Genomic DNA, 20,661 nt, shown 5'->3' with positions numbered 1-20,661 from the left:
GGCAGGCCGGCACAGCCCCCCGGCAGGCCGGCACAGCCCCCCGGAGCCTGCACAGCCCCCCGGCAGGCCGGCACAGCCCCCCGGCAGGCCGGCACAGCCCCCCGGAGCCTGCACAGCCCCCCGGCAGGCCGGCACAGCCCCCCGGAGCCTGCACAGACCACCGGCAGGCCGGCACAGACCACCGGAGCCTGCACAGACCCCCTGGCAGGCCGGCACAGCCCCCCGAAAGGCCCGTACAGACCCCAGAGAGGCTGTACAAGGGCAGGAAAGGGTTTTTCTTATTCCGATACCGGAAGTCCCATAGACTTGAATGGGACTTCCGGTATCGGAATCGGCGATACCGATACTTTTTTTAAAGATCGGCCGATACCATCCGATACGATACTTTGAAGTATCGGACGGTATCGCTCAACTCTAGTTGTGGTATGTGTTAAAGGGGCGCTCTTTCGCCCAGGGCACATGAAAACCTGGAGCCAGCCCTACCCCCCCACAACTTTAGCCAAATAACCCCCATTTTTCAGTGCGTAACTTGTATTATGAAGTTAATTAAGGTTGACAAGCTTAAGTAAGAAGAATTGATGCTTTTGGCATTCAAATGGGCACTGTAGGTGTGTTTCCTGTCCTCCTCTCACTGCCGACTTTTATTCCCCATTGACTTACATTGGGTTTCGTGTTTCGGGACGACCCCGACTTTTCCCTATAATCGGCCGATCTTACTCGACCCGACTTTTGGAAAAGTCGGGTTTCACGAAACGAAACTCGACCCTAAAAAACCAAAAGTCGCTCAACTCTATTTATTACGCTGCCTGATAGCTGTATTGCTGTGTGTACACTGGTGTGCAGACTGCTTTTTACACAGCACTAATACTTTTATTCTTTTTTTCTGCACAGTTACCGACCGTTCATTTTTTCCCACATCGTATAGAGCTATACGCTCCTCACAGACACTACCGTGTACCGGCTGGTATCACGGACAAATACATGATAACTATCTGTGTGACACCGGAAATAAATACGGAGATTTAAATTTTCCTCTACACCGTATACAGCTGTACGCTCCTCATACAGTACCGTATATCTGCTGTTTGCATTACAGTGAAATCCATACTGAGAGAGCATCTGTTTTTGACTCAGGAAATAAATGCAGAGATTTAAATTTTCCCCTACACCGTGTACAGCTGTATGCTTCTGATACAGTACCGTATATCTGCTGTTTGTATTACAGTGAAATCCATACTGAGAGAGCGTCTGTTTTTGACTCCGGAAATAAATACAGAGATTTAAATTTTCCCCTACACCGTATACAGCTGTACGCTTCTGATACAGTACCGTATATCTGCTGTTTGTATCAAGGTCAAATCCATACTGAGTGAGCGTCTGTGTGTGACTACAGAAATATATACGGAGATTTAATTTTTTCCCTACACCGTTTACAGCTGTATGCTCCTCATACAGTACCATATATCTGCTGGTATTTTTGGTACATCTTCTCAAACATGAGGAAGTATGGTGGAAGAGGCCACGGACGTGGGCGGGGGGGCAGCTGGTACTGATGGTGGTGGTCCATCTGCTGGTTATGCCAAAAGCACAATAGCACCTAATGCAGGAGGTGTTAAGCCTGAGTCATCTTCTGGCTCCAGAAGGCCTGGAAGGCTCCCTTTTTTGGGAGTAGGTAAACCGCTTTTAAAGCCGGAGCATCAGGAACAGGTTTTAGCTTACATTACCAAAACAGCCTCCAGCTCTATCGCCTCCTCTTCTGAAGTTTCAAAACTGCAAGCACTGAGTCGTCAGTGCAGGCTCCTGGTCAGGAAAAACACCTTTCCTTGTGTCCTTCACGCCCACCAAAAGTGAAGGATGCAGCAGGCCACACTTCAGATTACTCCATGGATCTCTTTTCACATACCATGCCTGACTTATCAAGTGAAATCCTGAATTCCCTAGTCCAAGATGAATATGATGTGGAGTGCACTGATGCACAGCTAGTGCTACAGACATGGCCAAAAGTATTGACACCCCTGCAATTCTGTCAGATAATATTCAGTTTCTTCCTGAAAATGATTGCAAACACAAATTCTTTGGTATTATTATCTTCATTTAATTTGTCTTAAATGAAAAAACGCAAAAGAGAATGAAGCAAAAAGCAAAACATTGATCATTTCACACAAAACTCCAAAAATGGGCCGGACAAAAGTATTGGCACCCTCAGCCTAATACTTGGTTGCTCAACCTTTAGCCAAAATAACTGCGACCAACCGCTTCCGGTAACCATCAATGAGTTTCTTACAATGCTCTGCTGGAATTTTAGACCATTCTTCTTTGGCAAACTACTCCAGGTCCCTGATATTTGAAGGGTGCCTTCTCCAAACTGCCATTTTTAGATCTCTCCACAGGTGTTCTATGGGATTCAGGTCTGGACTCATTGCTGGCCACCTTAGAAGTCTCCAGTGCTTTCTCTCAAACCATTTTCTAGTGCTTTTTGAATTGTGTTTTGGGTTATTGTCCTGCTGGAAGACCCATGACCTCTGAGGTAGACCCAGCTTTCTCACACTGGGCCCTAAATTATGCTGCAAAATTTGTTGGTAGTCTTCTGACTTCATAATGCCATGCACACGGTCAAGCAGTCCAGTGCCAGAGGCAGCAAAGCAACCCCAAAACATCAGGGAACCTCCGCCATGTTTGACTGTAGGGACCATGTACTTTTCTTTGAATGCCTCTTTTTTCTCCTGTAAACTCTATGTTGATGCTTTTGCCCTAAAAGCTCTACTTTTGTCTCATCTGACCAAAGAACATTCTTCCAAAATGTTTTAGGCTTTTTCAGGTAAGTTTTGGCAAACTCCAGCCTGGCTTTTTTATGTCTCGGGGTAAGAAGTGGAGTCTTCCTGGGTCTCCTACCATACAGTCCCTTTTCATTCAGATGCCGACGGATAGTACGGGTTGACACCGTTGTACCCTCGGACTGCAGGGCAGCTTGAACTTGTTTGGATGTTAGTGGAGGTTCTTTATCCAACATCCGCACAATCTTGCGTTGAAATCTCTTGTCAATTTTTCTTTTCCGTCCACATCTAGGGAGGTTAGCCACAGTGCCATGGGCTTTAAACTTCTTGATGACACTGCGCACGGTAGACACAGGAACATTCAGGTCTTTGGAGATGGACTTGCAGCCTTGAGATTGCTCATGCTTCCTCACAATTTGGTTTCTCAAGTCCTCAGACAGTTCTTTGGTCTTCTTTCTTTTCTCCATGCTCAATGTGGTACACACAAGGACACAAGACAGAGGTTGAGTCAACTTTAATCCATGTCAACTGGCTGCAAGTGTGATTTAGTTATTGCCAACACCTGTTAGGTGCCACAGGTAAGTTATAGGTGCTGTTAATTACACAAATTAGAGAAGCATCACATGATTTTTCGAACAGTGCCAATACTTTTGTCCACCCTCTTTGTTATGTTTGGTGTGGAATTATATCCAATTTGGCTTTAGGACAATTCTTTTTGTGTTTTTTCATTTAAGACAAATTAAATGAAGATAATAATACCAAAGAATTTGTGTTTGCAATCATTTTCAGGAAGAAACTGAGTATTATCTGACAGAATTGCAGGGGTGTCAATACTTTTGGCCATGACTGTATATGATTCTGCTGGTACATTCACCCAGAGCACTGCATTGCCCTCCCAGTGTACTGAGCCAGATAATAAATCTCAGATGCCCCTTCCCGCATACTATACCACCTTACAAGGTGACACAGAGGAAGGTGCAGATGAAATTGACGAGGAGGTGATGGATAACCCAGTTGTTGACCCGGATTTGCATCCATTGGGGGAAGAGGGTGCCGCTAGCAATAGCTCAGAAGAGGAGGAGGATCCTCAGCAGGCATCAACATCGCAGCTGCGGTTATCTGGCAGGCCTGTAGCAGTCCAAAAACATGTTAAAAAAACAACAAGAATTGCAGGACAGCTTGACCAGACAGTCAAATTAGCACAGCATGCAAGGCCTGAAAATTTATACCATAGTGGGAAGGGTGCAGTGTGGCACTTTTTTTTACCAAAATCCTATTGATGAGGCAAAAGTTATCTGTAAGAAGTGCGGAAGGACCTTTAGCCGAAGGAAACATCTCTGAAATTTGAATACCAGTTGCATGCTTATGTGACACCCCAGAGTCTGGTTGTCACAGTGACATTACCTCCCTCTAATGGGTAAAGTCATGCTTGGAGGTAGAAAGGGACCCCCATGTCAGGCAGCATAGGTTTAATCACAATTTCCTGCTGCAGGTCAGGAAAGGGAGATGCCTTATAAATTCTGGCCAGCAGAGGGGGTTGGTGAGTCAGCTAGAAGTCAGCTGAGGGGGTTGTCATGGAAACGAAGCAGCTGTGAGCTGTGAGGAGAAATGATAATGACAGTTAAACGTGAGGACGTGAGGTAAAGAGATCTTTCTGGAAGATCCTGTCAGTTCAAGACAGGGAGCTGATCAGAGAGGAGCTCGATAGGCAGAGCTGATCTGTGAAGAGGGAAAGGACAAGAGCAGAGACTAAGAGACTCTAGGGAAGCTAAATACTGCATATAGCAGACCCCTGAGTGAAGCACTATTAAAGAGAAAAGGGACATCAGAGTCCTAGGCTGACTGGAACTGTAAGTCCTGATAGCTGAATCTGAAAGTACAGGGGGATAGTAAATTCCTGTGCACATAAATCACCCGAGGGGGCGGCAGCGGATAAGGAGCCCGGGGCTGACGGTGAAGAGAACGGTACCCGTGGAATAGGCTCACGCTGACAGCCGTACAGGTTAGTGAAACCATCACGAATAGAGGGTCGCAGCATAGTTATATACAGCGGAGACCCACACACAAAGAGCAGAAAGGAAGGTCCTAAATCCCCACCTGGCAAGGTGGATCCCCTGAATAACTCCAGGCGAGCCGGACTCATTCCATCACCTGTATGTGGTACTCCGGACTGCAACCTATTACCAGTAAAAGGTAAAGAAACTGCACCTCTCTGTGTCTTTCTCTCATTTATCTGCACCCCAACGTTTACAGCCACTTTTACTATTTATTTAACATCTTCGCCCTGGGACTACAGCCCTACCTGTGGAGGGCTACAACATCACAGCTGCGCCCAACATCCATCCCAGAGAAGCAACACACGCAGCGCTGGTCACCTCTGACTAGAATACCACAGGTGGCATCACGTATTTCACCATCTATAAACATTATCTTTATTTTTACCACAAAAATACCACACAACTTTCCCCTATTTTATTACTGGACGCCTCTGGGCCACGGACCGGGTCGCCGCCGCCAAGACACCGTCTCCCATGGAAGTCGACGGGCCCGGTACCGAGTACCCAGAGGCCCCGCGGGGCGCTCCAACTGGCACAAACAGGATTTAGCGATTCTAGCAAAGCTGGGTAAAAAGGAGCCCGGCAAAGCTGGTTACTGTGCGCCATAGACTTTATTAAATTGAGTGCTAAAGACTTTTAATGAGCTTTCAAATAACTGCCATAACTGCATCATACAGCACGTGCGAGCAGAGAGGGACGTGCAACTGTGGACAGAGCCAGAAATAAAGCACGATGCCCCTGCCCGTGCTCTGACGTTAGTAAGCAAGTGAAAAAGCAGGAAGAAAATGCTCAACGCGTGTGAAGATTCAGCGGCGGTCGCAGCTGCAGCCTCCATTATGCCGCTATCAATGCCATATATACCAGGAGCAGCCTGGTTACCTCAGTACTCAGGGGAGCGCACACCCTGAGCGATTTTAACCCCTTAATGTCCAATGACGGACACAGTCCGTCATCAGACATTTCCCCTGCTTTGATGAGGGCTCCGGCGCTGAGCCCGCATCAAAGCCGGGACATGTCAGCTGTTATGAACAGCTGACATGTGCCCGCAATAGGCGCGAGCGGAATCGCCGTCCGCCCGCGCCTATTAACTAGTTAAATGCCGCTGTCAAAGCTGACAGCGGGCATTTAAATAGCATTTCCGGCCGCCGGGCCGGAAATAACGTCATCGCCGACCCCCGTCACGTGATCGGGGGTCGGCGTCATATTGCTTGGACAACCAGAGGTCTCTATGAGACCTCTATGGTTGTTCCAGGCATATGGCTTTCAGCGCCACCCGGTGGTCGGCGCTGAAAGCACAGCAGTAAATCTGCTACATATGGGCGATCTGCTCATCGCCCATATGTAGCAGAGCCGATCGGGTTGCCCAAGCTTCTAGCCTCCTATGGAGGCTATTGAAGCATACCAAAAGTAAAAAAAAAAATGTTTAAAAATAAAAAAAAATTAAAAAAACCTAAAAGTTCAAATCACCCCCCTTTCACCCCAATCAAAATAAAACAGTAAAAAAAAAATCCCACATACACATATTAGGTATCGCTGCATTCAGAATCGCCCGATCTATCAATAAAAAAAAGCATTAACCCGATCGCTAAACGGCGTAGCGAGAAAAAAATTCAAAACGCCAGAATTACGTTTTTTTGGTCACCAAGACATTGCATTAAAATGCAATAATGGGCGATCAAAAGAACGTATCTCCACAAATGTGGTATCATTAAAAACGTCAGTCCAGCACGGAAAAAATAAGCCCTCACCTGACCCCAGATCATGAAAAATGGAGACGCTACGGGTCTCGGAAAATTGCGCAAATTTTTTTTTTTTTTTTTTAGCAAACTTTGGAATTTTTTTTCACCACTTAGATAAAAGAGGACATAGACATGTTTGGTGTCTATGAACTCGTAATGACCTGGAGAATCATAATGGCAGATCAGATTTAGCATCTAGTGAACCTAACAAAAAAGCCAAGCAAAAAACAAGTGTGGGATTGCACTTTTTTTGCAATTTCACCGCACTTGGAATTTTTTTCCCGTTTTCGAGTACACGATATGGTAAAACCAATTATGTCATTTAAAAGTACAACTCGTCCCGCAAAAAATAAGCCCTCACATGGCCATATAAACGGAAAAATAAAAAAAGTTATGGCTCTGGAAAGAAGGGGAGGGAAAAATGAAAATGTAAAACCAAGAATACTCCTGGTCGTTAAGGGGTTAAAGGAAGACTATGTAGTTTGTTCAAAGTGTACCCCCTGTCTGAGAGCCAAAAAGTCAGTATCCTCATAGGCCAGTTAACTGGTGCGGCTCAGAGGGAAGTAAAGTCCTGGCCGGACACTGATAGAAGAACTGTCAAACAAATCTTACCTAGACTGAAAGACACTTTTGATACCCGCACTGCAACAGAGATAAAAATGAGATTTTTTTGGGTGCAAACAGAGAGTGCAGGACAGTATAAGGGACTATGCCCTTAATCTTCAGGAGGCACTACAGGCTGTAAAGCAGGTTGATCCTGAGAGCGTGCAAAATGAAGATAGATTATTAACAGAACAGTTCATAGAGGGACTCCAGTCTAACAACCAAAGGACACAGCTGCGCATATTGGCTCTACAAAATCCTGAGTTGGACTTTGCACACTTTAAGGATAGAGCCATCAGAGTGCTGCGTGAACCGAACTCTAGCAGCACAGAGCCCTCTAAGCATCCTGCAATTACATACCAGCAGGAGACAGCATCCTTTCCAAAGACCCCTATTGAGACTGACAAGCTGTCCCAAGATGATGATTCTGCTGCAGACTTACTTCTCCAAGTCAAAGAACTAACCAAAAGTGTGGCTACACTCACAAAAACTGCAGTCCCTGCAAGTGATTCCAAAGAAGAAGATCCAGCTGGCCTCCAGTCCAGAAGACGTCCCATGGCGACAGCAGTAGAGGATCCCACCGACCAGAGGGAGAGACAGTGATTGTGACGACGAGGACGGACAGCCCATCTGTCCCCGCTGCAACAAGGCAGGACACCTAGCAAGATACTGTCATTTTGAACAAGCAACCCCTGGGGCAAAGGGCAAACCCTCAGGAGTAAGACGACCAGGCCCACCAAATTGGCGAGACAAGTACGTAGGAGGACGACCAGTCTTGCCTGTCGTGATTGACGGTTTTCCGATGAACGCTTTACTGGACACCGGTTCCCAGGTGACAACGATAGCATATGTTCTTTTTAAGCAGTACTGGGCAGATTCAGACATTACTCATAGCCCAGATAAAAACCTTACCATTTTTGCCAGCAATGGTCAGCCCTTGTCTCAGATGGGATATAAAGAGGTGACTATCAAGATTGGCCGAGTAGAATTGCATTCGCAAGGTTTGATAATAGTAGATATTGACAAACGAGAATGCCATCCTATGATCACTTTAGGCACTAATGTAATTGAAAATTGTCTTGGAGAAATTATTGTTTTGTTACAACAGGTAGCCGAGACTGCCAGCTCCAGTCAGCAGCGGGTCCTGCAAAAGGAGATCAGAGCCCTGATGGAGAGACAACAGGTAGAGCTGTCTGGTGGAGAAGTCGGCAGTGTCAGAGTAAGTGAACCTTTCCCCATGGCAGTACCTCCCAGAAGTGAAATGTTAATTTGGTGTCAGGCAGCAATAGGCCTAAGGGGTCAAGATTACCAAGCCCTGGTAGAACCCATGTATTCTGATAGTAGGCCCACTATCCTGACAGCCAGAGGGGTAGTTGATGTCCGCAAGGGGAGAGTACCAATGCGCATCTTAAATTGTGGGGAGAGAGAGGTCCAGTTACCCCGGTATGCCACCCTTGCTAAATTGTTCACCATCAGTAACAATGCAATCGACACACTAGAACCCTTGCTTCCATCTGACAAGGTGGAAGAGAATGGCTCTGAAGGGCAGCAGGAGGATTGGTGTTAGCAGCTACACGTAGGCACTGACTCCACCCCTTCGCACCAAAAGCATGGGGCTTACCGGGTGGCTCGAGAATTTGAACGGGTATTCAGCAAGCATCCTCTAGATTTTGGGCAGGCAAAAGGGGTTCAACATCATATCCCCACCGGAGATCATCCACCCATTAAAGAGAGACACCGGCCTGTAGCCCGAGCACACTACCAATGTGCCAAGAGTATTTTGCGAGAGATGAAGGAGGCTGGAGTTATCAGAGATAGTTGTAGCCCCTGGGCAGCTCCATTAGTCCTCGTTAAGAAGAAAGACGGTACTATGAGAATGTGTGTAGACTACAGGTGGATTAACAGCATTACACAAAGACGCATACCCATTGCCTAGAATTGAGGAATCACTAGCTACACTGAGAACTGCTAATTATTTATCTACCTTAGATCTCACCATTGGGTATTGGCAGGTTCCTGTGGCAGAGGTAGACAAAGACAAGACGGCGTTTACAACACCAATGGGCCTCTGTGAGTTTAACTACATGCCATTCGGGCTCAGCAATGCACCAGGAACATTTCAGTAGTTAATGGAATGCTGCCTTGGACAGAAAAATTTTGAAACCGTTCTGCTGTACCTGGATGACATCATCGTCTTCTCTAAAACCTACGAAGACCATTTGAAGCACCAAGCCGAGGTATTCGAAGCCCTGTCAAATTTTGGCCTGAAAATAAAACCATCCAAATGTCACCTTTTGAAACTCAAGGTGCAGTACCTAGGCCATGTGGTGAGCGCAGAAGGTGTGGCACCCGATCCTGACAAAGTCACCGTTTTCCGGGACTGGAAAAGACGCAGCACTATCCATGAAGTGAGGCAATTTCTTGGGTTAGTAGGCTAATACCGAAGATTTATTAAGAACTTCACCAAGATAGCAGCACCGCTGCAAGATCTTCTAGTGGGCCTGTTGTGAGTTCATTTTCCCCTTCACCATTGAGGTCTGATGAACTCCCTCTTCTGGTGAAAGAAGGTAGTGAGGCTCATTACCAAGCACCTGAGCTGGATGATGATGACTGGGTGACTGGAATTGCTGACTGGATATAAGGCAGCCGACGCCCTTCTGCCTTGCTGGTGATTTCCCTGAGGGATTCTAGGAGACCAGTCTGATTCCTGCTCCTCAAAAGCTAAGTTTTCTGCTCTGCTTTTTGCATTTGTGTTTTGGTTTTGTTTTGCCTTGTTTTTCTGGATTTCTGCCATTCCATGCTGGGGTGAGCTGAATTCCTTTTTGCTCTGGCTTCAGAAAATACCTGAGTACTGATATAATCTTTTTGAAGCCTAGCGTCTTCAGGGCTTTTTTCCCTATCAGTCTGTTGGCTCTTGTTTTGATAGGGTTTTGGCGGATTGCAGACAGCAGCTTTTCTATCCTGTCCTATTTAGTTAGCTTGGGCCCCATCATTTGCTCAGCCTATCTTTCTATCTGTGTGAGTGTTTTTTCATCTTGCTTCACCGTCATTATATGTTGGGGGCTGCCTATTGCTTTGGTGTCTGCTCTGGGGCAGTTTAGATTTCCCTTTCTGTCTTTAGGCTATTTAGTTCTCCGGCTGTGATCGAGGGGTCTAGGGCACCGTAGGAACCCCCCACGGCTACTGCTAGTTGTTGTTGATAGGTTCAGGGGTCTGCAATTCCTTAGCTGCCAACTTCTCTGGTTTTCTGGACTTATCTAGTATTTCTGTTTTTGCCTCCTACGGTGACTCATTCATAACAGAATCACCAGCCATACCGCAGATCCTAGGGTACTCAATAGCAGGAAAGAATTGTAAAAAAAAAAAAAGGGTGTGTATATTTTTTCCTCTATGTCTCTGACGCCGTAGGGGGAATTTTTTTCTCTCTCAATGGAGATAAAGCAATTGTCTGATCGTGTGGAGCAGCTCGCTGCGGAAGTGCGGGGAATTTCCGCCTACCTTGCTCATTCACATGCTGCTGAACCAAAGATCCCTACTCCTGATGTGTTTTTTGGGGATCGGTCTAAATTTTTGAATTTCAAAAATATTTGTAAATTATTTTTTGCCTTGAAGCCTAACTCGTCAGGGAGCTCCGCGCAGCAGGTTAAAATTGTCATCTCTTTGCTGCGTGGCGATCCCCAGGATTGGGCATTTTCTTTGAAACCAGATGATCCTATTCAGACTAATGTGAACGCATTTTTTCAAGCCTTGGGGTTGTTGTATGACGAACCTAATGCTATTGATCAGGCTGAAAAGACCCTGTTGGCATTGAGCTAGGGTCGAGATTCTGCAGAATTGTACTGTCAAAAATTTCGAAAGTAGGCGGTCCTTACTACCTGGAATGATAATGCCTTGGCAGCTCTCTTTCGGAAGAGTTTATCAGAAGCCGTAAAAGATACTATGGTGGGATTTCCTGTTCCCTCTGGTCTTGACGATTCTATGTCATTAGCCATTCAGGTTGATCGGCGTTTACGTGAACGCAGGACTGCACGAAAGGTGTAGCCACCTGTTGAACAAGTGTCTGAACCTATGCAATGTGATAGAGTTTTGTCCAGGGAGCAACGTCAGGAGTTCAGAAGGCGTAATAAGCTGTGTTTTTTTTGTGGAGATGCCTCGCATATTATTTCTGTCTGTCCTAAACGAGAGAAACGTTTTGCACAAACGTTTTCTGTGGGTGGTGTTCAACCTAAGTTTCTTCTGGCAATTACTCTGATCTGCTCCCTGTCCACATTTTCCGTCAAGGCTTTTGTGGATTCGGGAGCAGCCCTTAACCTAATGGACTTGGATTTTGCTAAACGTTGTGGATTTCCGATGACACCTCTGCGGACGCCTATCCCTTTGAGGGGGATTGATGCTACTCCTTTGGCGAAAAATAAACCTCAGTTTTGGACCTAGGTGGTAATGCGGGTCGCCCCAGACCATCAAGAAAATTGCAGATTTTTTGTGTTGCATAATTTGCATGATACCATTGTTCTGGGGTTTCCCTGGTTGCAAATTCATAATCCAGTTTTGGATTGGAAATCTGTGTCTGTGGTGAGTTGGGGTTGTCGGTGTGCCCTTAGTGAGGCTCCGTTTTTTTCCACCTCTCCTCAGTCGCATGATGTTCCTGACTATTTGGCGGACTTTTATTATGTATTTAGTGAGAATGAGTCTGCGTCTTTGCCTCCTCATAGGAGTTATGACTGTGCAATTGAACTGAGCCCGGGTTGTAAATTTCCAAAGGGTCGGCTCTTCAATTTATCTGTACCCGAGCACGAGGCTATGCGATCCTATATTAAGGAGGCGTTGGAGAAGGGTCATATTAGACCATCCTCTTCACCCTTAGGTGCCTTTTTTTTTTCATGGCCAAAAAGGATGGTTCATTAAGGCCTTGTATTGATTATCGTGCCCTCAACAAAATTATTATTAAATATCAGTATCCGTTACCCCTGATTTCGGATCTATTCTCCAGAGTTAAAGGTGCTTGCTGGTTTACCAAGCTTGACCTCAGGGGGGCGTATAATCTTATCCGCATTAAGCATGGGGATGAATGGAAGACGGCGTTTAATACTCCGGAGGGACATTTTGAGTACCTGGTGATGCCTTTTGGGCTCACTAATGCCCCTTCTGTCTTCCAGTGCTTCATGAACGACATTTTCCGAGACTTTGTGGATAAATTTTTGATTATCTATCTGGATGATATTTTGATCTTCTCCAAAGATTGGGATTCTCATGTGGAACATGTTCGGACTGTGTTCCGGATCTTGAGGGAGAATTCCCTGTATGTCAAAGGATCGAAATGCCTTTTTGGGGTACAGAGGATTTCATTTTTGGGATTTGTTTTGTCTCCGTCAACTATTGAAATGGACTCGGCCAAGGTACAGGCCATTTATGATTGGGTTCAGCCCACTTCTTTGAAGGCCCTCCAGAAGTTTTTGGGTTTTGCTAATTTTTATCGGAAATTTATAGCAACATTTTCTAGTATTGCCAAGCCATTGAATGATCTGACTAAAAAGGGTGCTGATGTGTTGAATTGGTCTCTGGAGGCTGTTTCTTCCTTTCAGGAGCTGAAGCGAAGATTCACTTCTGCCCCGGTTTTGCAGCAACCTGATGTCTCACTCCCGTTCCAGGTAGAGGTGGACGCTTCTGAGATTGGTGCAGGAGCTGTTTTGTCCCAAAAGGATCCTGTAACATCTAAAATGAATCCCTGTGCTTTCTTTTCCCAAAAGTTCTCTCCATCTGAACGTAACTATGATGTGGGGAATCGGGAACTGTTAGCCATGAAATGGGCATTTGAGGAGTGGAGACATTGGTTGGAGGGAGCTAAACATCAAGTGGTGGTCCTCACTGACCACAAGAATTTGATTTACCTGGAGTCGGCCAAACGCTTGAACCCTAGACAGGCTAGGTGGGCCTTGTTTTTTACACGTTTTGATTTTGTGGTCTCTTTTCTTCCTGGCACTAAGAATGTCAAGGCTGACGCTCTTTCTAGGAACTTCTTTGCTGATTCTCCTGTGGTGACCAAGCCTGCTACCATCTTAGGCGAAGGGGTAGTTCTTTCTGCCATCTCGCCCGATTTGAGACGTGCTCTGGAAGAGTTCCAGGAGGACAAACCTGAGCGTTGTCCCAGTGGAAAGTCGTATGTTACTGACCAGTGGAAGAAGAGAGTGATGTCTGAAGTTCATTGCTCTGCATTGGATGGTCATCCAGGTATTTTTGGTACTAGAGATCTGGTGAATCGGTCTTTTTGGTGGCCCACCTTGTCTCGTGATGTCAGGAATTTTTGTGCAGTCCTGTGGGACTTGCTCCCGGTCTAAACCTTGTTCTCGCTCTATTGGGTAGTTGATGCCTTTGCCGTTCCCCAGGAGGCCATGGACCCATATTTCAATGGATTTCATCTCTGATATGCCTGTCTCTCAGAGAATGACTGTTATTTGGGTGATTTGTGATAGGTTCTCTAAGATGGTTCATCTTGTACCACTCCCTAAGTTGCCATCTTCCTCTGAGTTGGTGCCCCTGTTTTTGCAACAGGTGGTTCGCTTGCACTGGATTCCTGAGAACATTGTATCTGACAGAGGAGTTCAGTTTGTGTCTAGATTTTGGAGGACTTTCTGTTCCAAGCTGGGAATTCAGTTGTCCTTCTCCTCTGCTTTTCACCCTCAGACCAATGGGCAGACGGAGAGAACAAACCAGACCTTGGAGTCGTATTTGAGATGTTTTATTTCCGCTGATCAGGATGATTGGGTTTCATTTTTGCCCTTGGCCGAATTTGCTTTAAATAATAGAGCTAGTTCTGCCACTTTGATGTCACCTTTTTTATGTAACTTTGGGTTTCATCCTCGATTTTCTTCAGGGCAGGTGGAGCCTTCTGCCTGCCCAGGTGTTGACACTGTGGCGGAGAGAATGCACCAGATCTGGGACCAAGTGGTGGATAAGTTATCTCTCTCCCAGGAAAAGGCCCAGCGGTTTTCCAACCGACATAGGACCATTGGTCCCCAGTTTAAGGTGGGTGATATGGTTTGGTTATCATAAAAAAATATCGCTATGAAGGTGGCTTCTCCTAAGTTTAAGCCTAGATTTATTGGACCTTACAAGATTTTGGAGATTATTAATCCGGTCTCTTTTCGGTTGGCTCTTCATGTCACATTTAAAATCCATAATGTATTTCATAAGTCCTTGTTGAAGAGGTTTGTTCAACCAGTAGTTCCTGGGGTGGCACCTCCGGACCCTGCATTGGTTGAAGGTAACATGGAATATGAGGTAGAGAAGATACTGGATTCCCGTCTGGCTAGACGGAGACTCCAGTATTTGGTTAAGTGGAAGGGTTATGGTCAGGAGGATAATTCCTGGGTCTCTGCCTCTGATATTCATGCCAAAAGATTGGTGCGTGCCTTTCATCGAGCTCACCCTGATCGCCCAGGTGGTGTGGATGAGGGTTCGGTGACCCCTCCTCAAGGGGGAGGTATTGTTGTGAGTTCATTTACCCCTTCACCATTGAGGTCTGATGAGCTCCCTCTTCTGGTGAAGGAAGGTAGTGAGGCTGATTACCAAGCACCTGAGCAGGATGATGATGACTGGGTGACGGGAATTGCTAACTGGATATAAGGCAGCCGACGCCCTTCTGCCTTGCTGGTGATTTCTCTGAGGGATTCTAGGAGACCAGTCTGATTCCTGCTCCTCAAAAGCTAAGTTTTCTGCTCTGCTTTTTGCATTTGTGTTTTGGTTTTGTCTTGCCTTGTTTTTCTGGACTTCTACCATTCCCTGCTGGGGTGAGCTGAATTCCTTTTTGCCTTTTTGCTCTGTCTTCAGAAAATACCTGAGTACTGATATAGTCTTTTTGAAGCCTAGCGTCTTCAGGGCTCTTTTCCCTATCAGTCTGTTGGCTCTTGTTTTGATAGGGTTTTGGCGGATTGCAGACAGCAGCTTTTCTATCCTGTCCTATTTAGTTAGCTTGGGCCCCATCATTTGCTCAGCCTATCTTTCTATCTGTGTTAGTGTTTTTTCATCTTGCTTCACCGTCATTATATGTTGGGGGCTGCCTATTGCTTTGGGGTCTGCTCTGGGGCAGTTTAGATTTCCCTTTCTGTCTTTAGGCTATTTAGTTCTCTGGCTGTGATCGAGGGGTCTAGGGCACCGTAGGAACCCCCCACGGCTACTGCTAGTTGTTGTTGATAGGTTCAGGGGTCTGCAATCCGATAGCTGCCAACTTCTCTGGTTTTCTGGACTTAGCTAGTATTTCTGTTTTTGCCTCCTACGGTGACTAATTCATAACAGGGCCAATCCAAGATGGCCAAGAACAAAAATCTACCGTTCGAGTGGAACAAAACGATAGAAGAGTCCTTCACCAAGTTGAAATTGGCCCTCACAGGAGATGAGGTCCTGGCCTACCCTGACTATGACCAACCATTTGTACTTTACACTGATGCCAGCAACGTGGGATTGGGAGCAGTGCTGTCACAAGTGCAGAAAGGCAGAGAAAGAGTGATTGCCTACGCCAGCAGGAAGTTTTGTCCCACTGAGAGGAACCCCGACAACTACAGTTCCTTTAAGCTGGAGTTCCTCACCATAGTCTGGGCGGTAACACTTCAAGCACTACTTGGCTTCAGCAAAGTTCACCAACTACATGGACAATAATCCGCTAACCCACCTTAAAACAGCAAAGCTCGGGGCACTTGAGCAGCGATGGATGGCCCGGCTGTCCAACTACGAGTTCTCCATCAAGTACAGAGCAGGACATAAGAACGCTAATGTGGATACATTGTCCAGGATGCCCAATTCACCAGACGGGGGAGAAGATCCAAAAGAACTTGAAGAAATCGAGTTACCAGCCTTCCACCGTCCAATTGCAGCCCAGCGCACTCAAGGAGTGAGGAATAAGCGCTTTGTCGTACGAGAGGTAATGTTGAACCCATTACCCCATCATGAGTGGGCAGAGACACAAGATAGTGATCCAGCTGTTCGCCTAGTAAAGGAGTGGCTGGCACAAACTAATGCACACCCTGGGCCAGATGATCCACAGGAAGCACAACAGCTATGGAAGGAGAGAGGCAAGCTGTTCATCTAAGAGGGTAAACTGTGTCGGAGGAACATCAACTTGCGCACACACGAACTGGTCTGGCAGGTGGTAGTCCCAAAGAGGGATGCGCCAATGGCCTTAGAGGCATACCACAATGGAGCAGGACACTTCGGTTGGAAGAAGATGGAGGTCCTACTTTGTGAAAGGTTCTACTGGGTTGGCATGAGGACAGCCATTGAGAAGTGGTGCCAAGAATGTGGCCCATGCAACCTGCGCAGAAAAGACCATAACAGCCAGCGAGCCCTATTATAGCCGATCATCACAAAACAGCCTCTTGAAGTGGAAGCCTTGGATCACATGAAGTTAACTCCGAGTAGGAATGGCTACACCTATGCTTTGACCATCGTGGACTATTACTCAAGGTTCTTGGTAGTTGTGCCTATTAAAGACCAAACAGCGAAGACAGCAGCCAAGGCATTTCAGCAGCACTTTTGTTGACCGCACGGATACCCTGAACAAGTGCTCACCGACCAAGGTCCAGCCTTTGAGGCAGAAGTGTTCCAGGAGTTCTGTAACATGTACGGTTGCAAGAAAATCAGAACGATGTCATACCATCCACAGACAAATGGCATGTGTGAGAAGATGAACCAGGTGGTCATTGACTTATTGAAGACCTTACCTCTGGAAGAGCGAAACCAGTGGCCAGAGAAGTTGCCAGATCTGTATAATCATATACCGGTAAACTCTACAAATTTCACTCCGGCCTACTTGATGAGAGTAAGACCTGGCAAGTTACCCATTGATTTAGACATGGGAGTCTTAACACCAGAGACAACATCACCAGATGCAGACTGGGATTCAGAGCGGCAGCAACAATACCGCAAAGTGCAAGAATGTGTGGAGAAAAGTTTGTCCCAAGCAAGACAGAGGCAGGAAAGAAATTACAACCAACACGCCCCTGCAGTTCCCTTGACACCAGGAGAACAAGTACTTAAAAGAAGGAGACGTGTTCACACACTAGATGACCAGTGGGAAGCAGAGCTATACACCGTGATACCTTCAGACTCTAATAACACCAAAGTATGTATCATCAGCAAAGATGGAGGAGAAACCTTCGAAGCAGTCTCAAGAGATCATCTAAAGATGAGCCCTGATCAATTGAAGGACAAGAAAGAAGTCCAATACACTCCACAACCCATAGTAGAGGTGGAAGAAAAGATTCAAACTATACTTGGAGAATTTCCTCGGACGTGGACACAAGTAAATCAGGCAATAATAGTACCAGTACTAACCTTTCATCAGCCTACTGCACCAGATTAAGAAGAGACTCTAAATGAAATGGCTCCAGTAACAGATACCACATCTGCAGAGGAATGTGAAAATCTGTCCCCTGCTAACAGCGAATCTGACAATCTCATGGTGAGTCTAGGAGTAGAGAGAAGGCAGTCTAGAATACCTATCTTACACAAGTCTACTTATAGTGTAGTGACTAATGCACCAACAGTAGACATCAGAGAACAGGTCAGGTCATCAGAAATACCTATACTGCGTAGATCCATTTGTAGTACTAGAGGTCAGATCCCTGCCCGTTACAGAGATTATGTAATGTAAATAAAGTAATAAGAATGTATAGTAGTAACCGTTAAGCATGAGAGCCTACAGAGACTTACTGTAAGAACTTTTTTTAAAGTATTCGCAATAACCAGTTAAAGGACAATTGGGCCACAGGACTATGTGTGGTCAGAACTTTTATTTGTAAATAGTTACTCCAAAAAGGCCTTGGAAATAAGCCACCAGCGTGGCTGAAAAACAGGCCCATCTACAGAGCGCCCTGTAGCCACGCCCAGGGATGACACACAAAGTGGGCTAAGGTGGTTCCCACCAACAAAACTCCAGGTACAAGAGCAAAGACAATTCCTGGAGAGCAGCTTAAGGACTGGTCGCTGCAGTAACTGTGCTATTGTTTGCTTTTTCTTGGCTGGTTTTTAATAATTTTTACATTTTTAAAACTTTGTAGATTTTCATTAATTGTTGTTGTTAACAATTCTTGTTATATTTTCCTCAGTCCAGGAGTACTTTACTTAACTGGGGGGAATGTGACACCCCAGAGTCCGGTTGTCACAGTGACATTACCTCCCTCTAATGGGTAAAGTCATGCTTGGAGGCAGAAAGGGACCCCCATGCCAGACAGCATAGATTTAATCACAATTTCCTGCTGCAGGTCAGAAAAGGGAGATGCCTTATAAATTCTGGCCAGCAGAGGGGGTTGGTGAGTCAGCTAGAAGTCAGCTGAGGGGGTTGTCATGGAAACGAAGCAGCTGTGAGCTGTGAGGAGAAATATTGACAGTTAAACGTGAGAACGTGAGGTAAAGAGATCTTTCTGGAAGATCCTGTCAGTTCAAGACAGGGAGCTGATCAGAGAGGAGCTCGATAGGCAGAGCTGATCTGTGAAGAGGGAAAGGACAAGAGCAGAGACTAAGACACTCTAGGGAAGCTAAAATACTGCATATAGCAGACCCCTGAGTGAAGCGCTAATAAAGAGAAAAGGAACATCAGAGTCCTAGGCTGACAGGAAATGTAAGTCCTGACAGCCGAATCTGAAAGTACAGGGGATTGTAAATTCCTGTGCACATTAATCACCTGAGGAGCCTGGGGCCGGCGGTGAAGGGAATGGTACCCGTGGAATAGGCTCACGCTGACAGCCGTACAGGTTAGTGAAACCATCATGAATAGAGGGTCACAGCACAGTTATATACAGTGGAGACCCACACACATAGCACAGAAAGGAATTTCCTAAATCCCCACCTGGCAAGGTGAATTCCCTGAATGCCTCCAGGCGAGCCCGACTCATTCATCACATGTATGTGGTACTCCGGATTGCAACCTATTACCAGTAAAAGGTAAAGAAACTGCACCTCTCTGTGTCTTTCTCTCATTTATCTGCACCCCAACCTTTACAGCCACTTTTACTATTTAACATCTTTGCCCTGGGACTACAACCCTACCTGTGGAGGGCTACAACATCATAGCTGCGTCCAACATCCATCCCAGAGAAGCAACACCGCAGCGCTGGTCACCTCTGACTAGAATACCACAGGTGGCGTCACGTATTTCACCATCTATAAACAATTTTATTTTTACCACAAAAATACCACACAACTTTCCCCTATTTTATTACTGGACACCTCTGGGCCACGGACCGGGTCGCCGCCGCCGTGACACCGTCCCCCATGGAAGTTGATGGGCCCGGTACCGATGAGGCAAAGGTTATCTGTAAGAAGTGTGGAAGGACCTTTAGCCGAGGGAAAAATCTCCGAAATTTGAATACCAGTTGCATGCTTAGACATGTAAACACCAAGCACTTTCAAGCTTGGACGGACTTCAAAACCTCAGGTAGCACACGTGCACCTGCTCTGACTGAAGGTAGCCAGCAATGCTACATCGCTTCCCCCACTGTAAGCCCACTGCTAAGCACACCACCAGCAAGAAATGTTGAGGTGTCGTCACAAGGGGAAAGCAGTCAGGGAATCACAATGTTTTTCCAACGAAAAACTGCATCTAGGCCATTACCACCACCATCACCATCAACAACCACCTCTCAGTCCACCATGTCCACCGCTAGTTACACCATATGCAGCTCTCAAGTCCAGCTCACCCTAGCAGAGACTCTGAGTAGGACAAGAAAGTATTCATCCTCTCATCCGCGTACACTGGCTTTGAACGCCTACATTGCCAAACTAATCTCATTAGAGCTGATGCTCTTCTGTTTGGCTGAAAACGCAGCGTTCCGAGAGCTCATGGCCTGCGCTGTCCCACGCTATGACCTACCCAGTTGGCACTTCTTTTCTAGAAAAGCCCTCCCTGCCCTCCACCTGTATGTGAAATACCACATTGTACATGCACTCAAACAATCAGTGAATGGAAAGGTGCACCTCACAACAGATGCATGGGCCAGTAGGCATGGCTAGGGCCATTACTTGTCCATCACAGCGCACTGGGTGAATGTGGTGGATGCAGAGTCCACAGGGGACAGCGGTGGTGGGACAGTGCTGCCTAGCCCACGGTATAGGCAACAGTTGGCTGTTGGCGTTCGACCCTTCGCCTCCTCCTCCTCCAGAAGCGAAAGCTCGTCGACAGAGCACAGTCGCTTGAGCCCTCCATCCGCAGCTGCCAGTGTTGCACACTAGGTGTCCCACTGTCGAATAGCTAGTGGTAAGCATCAGCAGGCTGTTTTAAAGATGATGTCTTTGGACAACAGACACACCGCGGAGGTACTGGCTGACTACTTGCAGCGAGAAACTGAGTCAAGGCTGGGCAGTCTACATCTTGAGCCAGGCAAGGTAATCAGTGATAACAGACGTAGTTTTGTGGTGGCCATAGCCCTGGCAAAACTCAAACACATACCTTGCCTGGGTCACACCTTGAACCTGATGGTGCAAGTGCTTCATAAATAA

This window comes from Dendrobates tinctorius, unplaced genomic scaffold, assembly GCF_039654945.1.
Source record: "Dendrobates tinctorius isolate UK_male_01 unplaced genomic scaffold, ASM3965494v1 ptg000038l, whole genome shotgun sequence".
Classification (NCBI taxonomy): Eukaryota; Metazoa; Chordata; class Amphibia; order Anura; family Dendrobatidae; genus Dendrobates; species Dendrobates tinctorius.
This window is presented reverse-complemented; position numbering follows the sequence as displayed.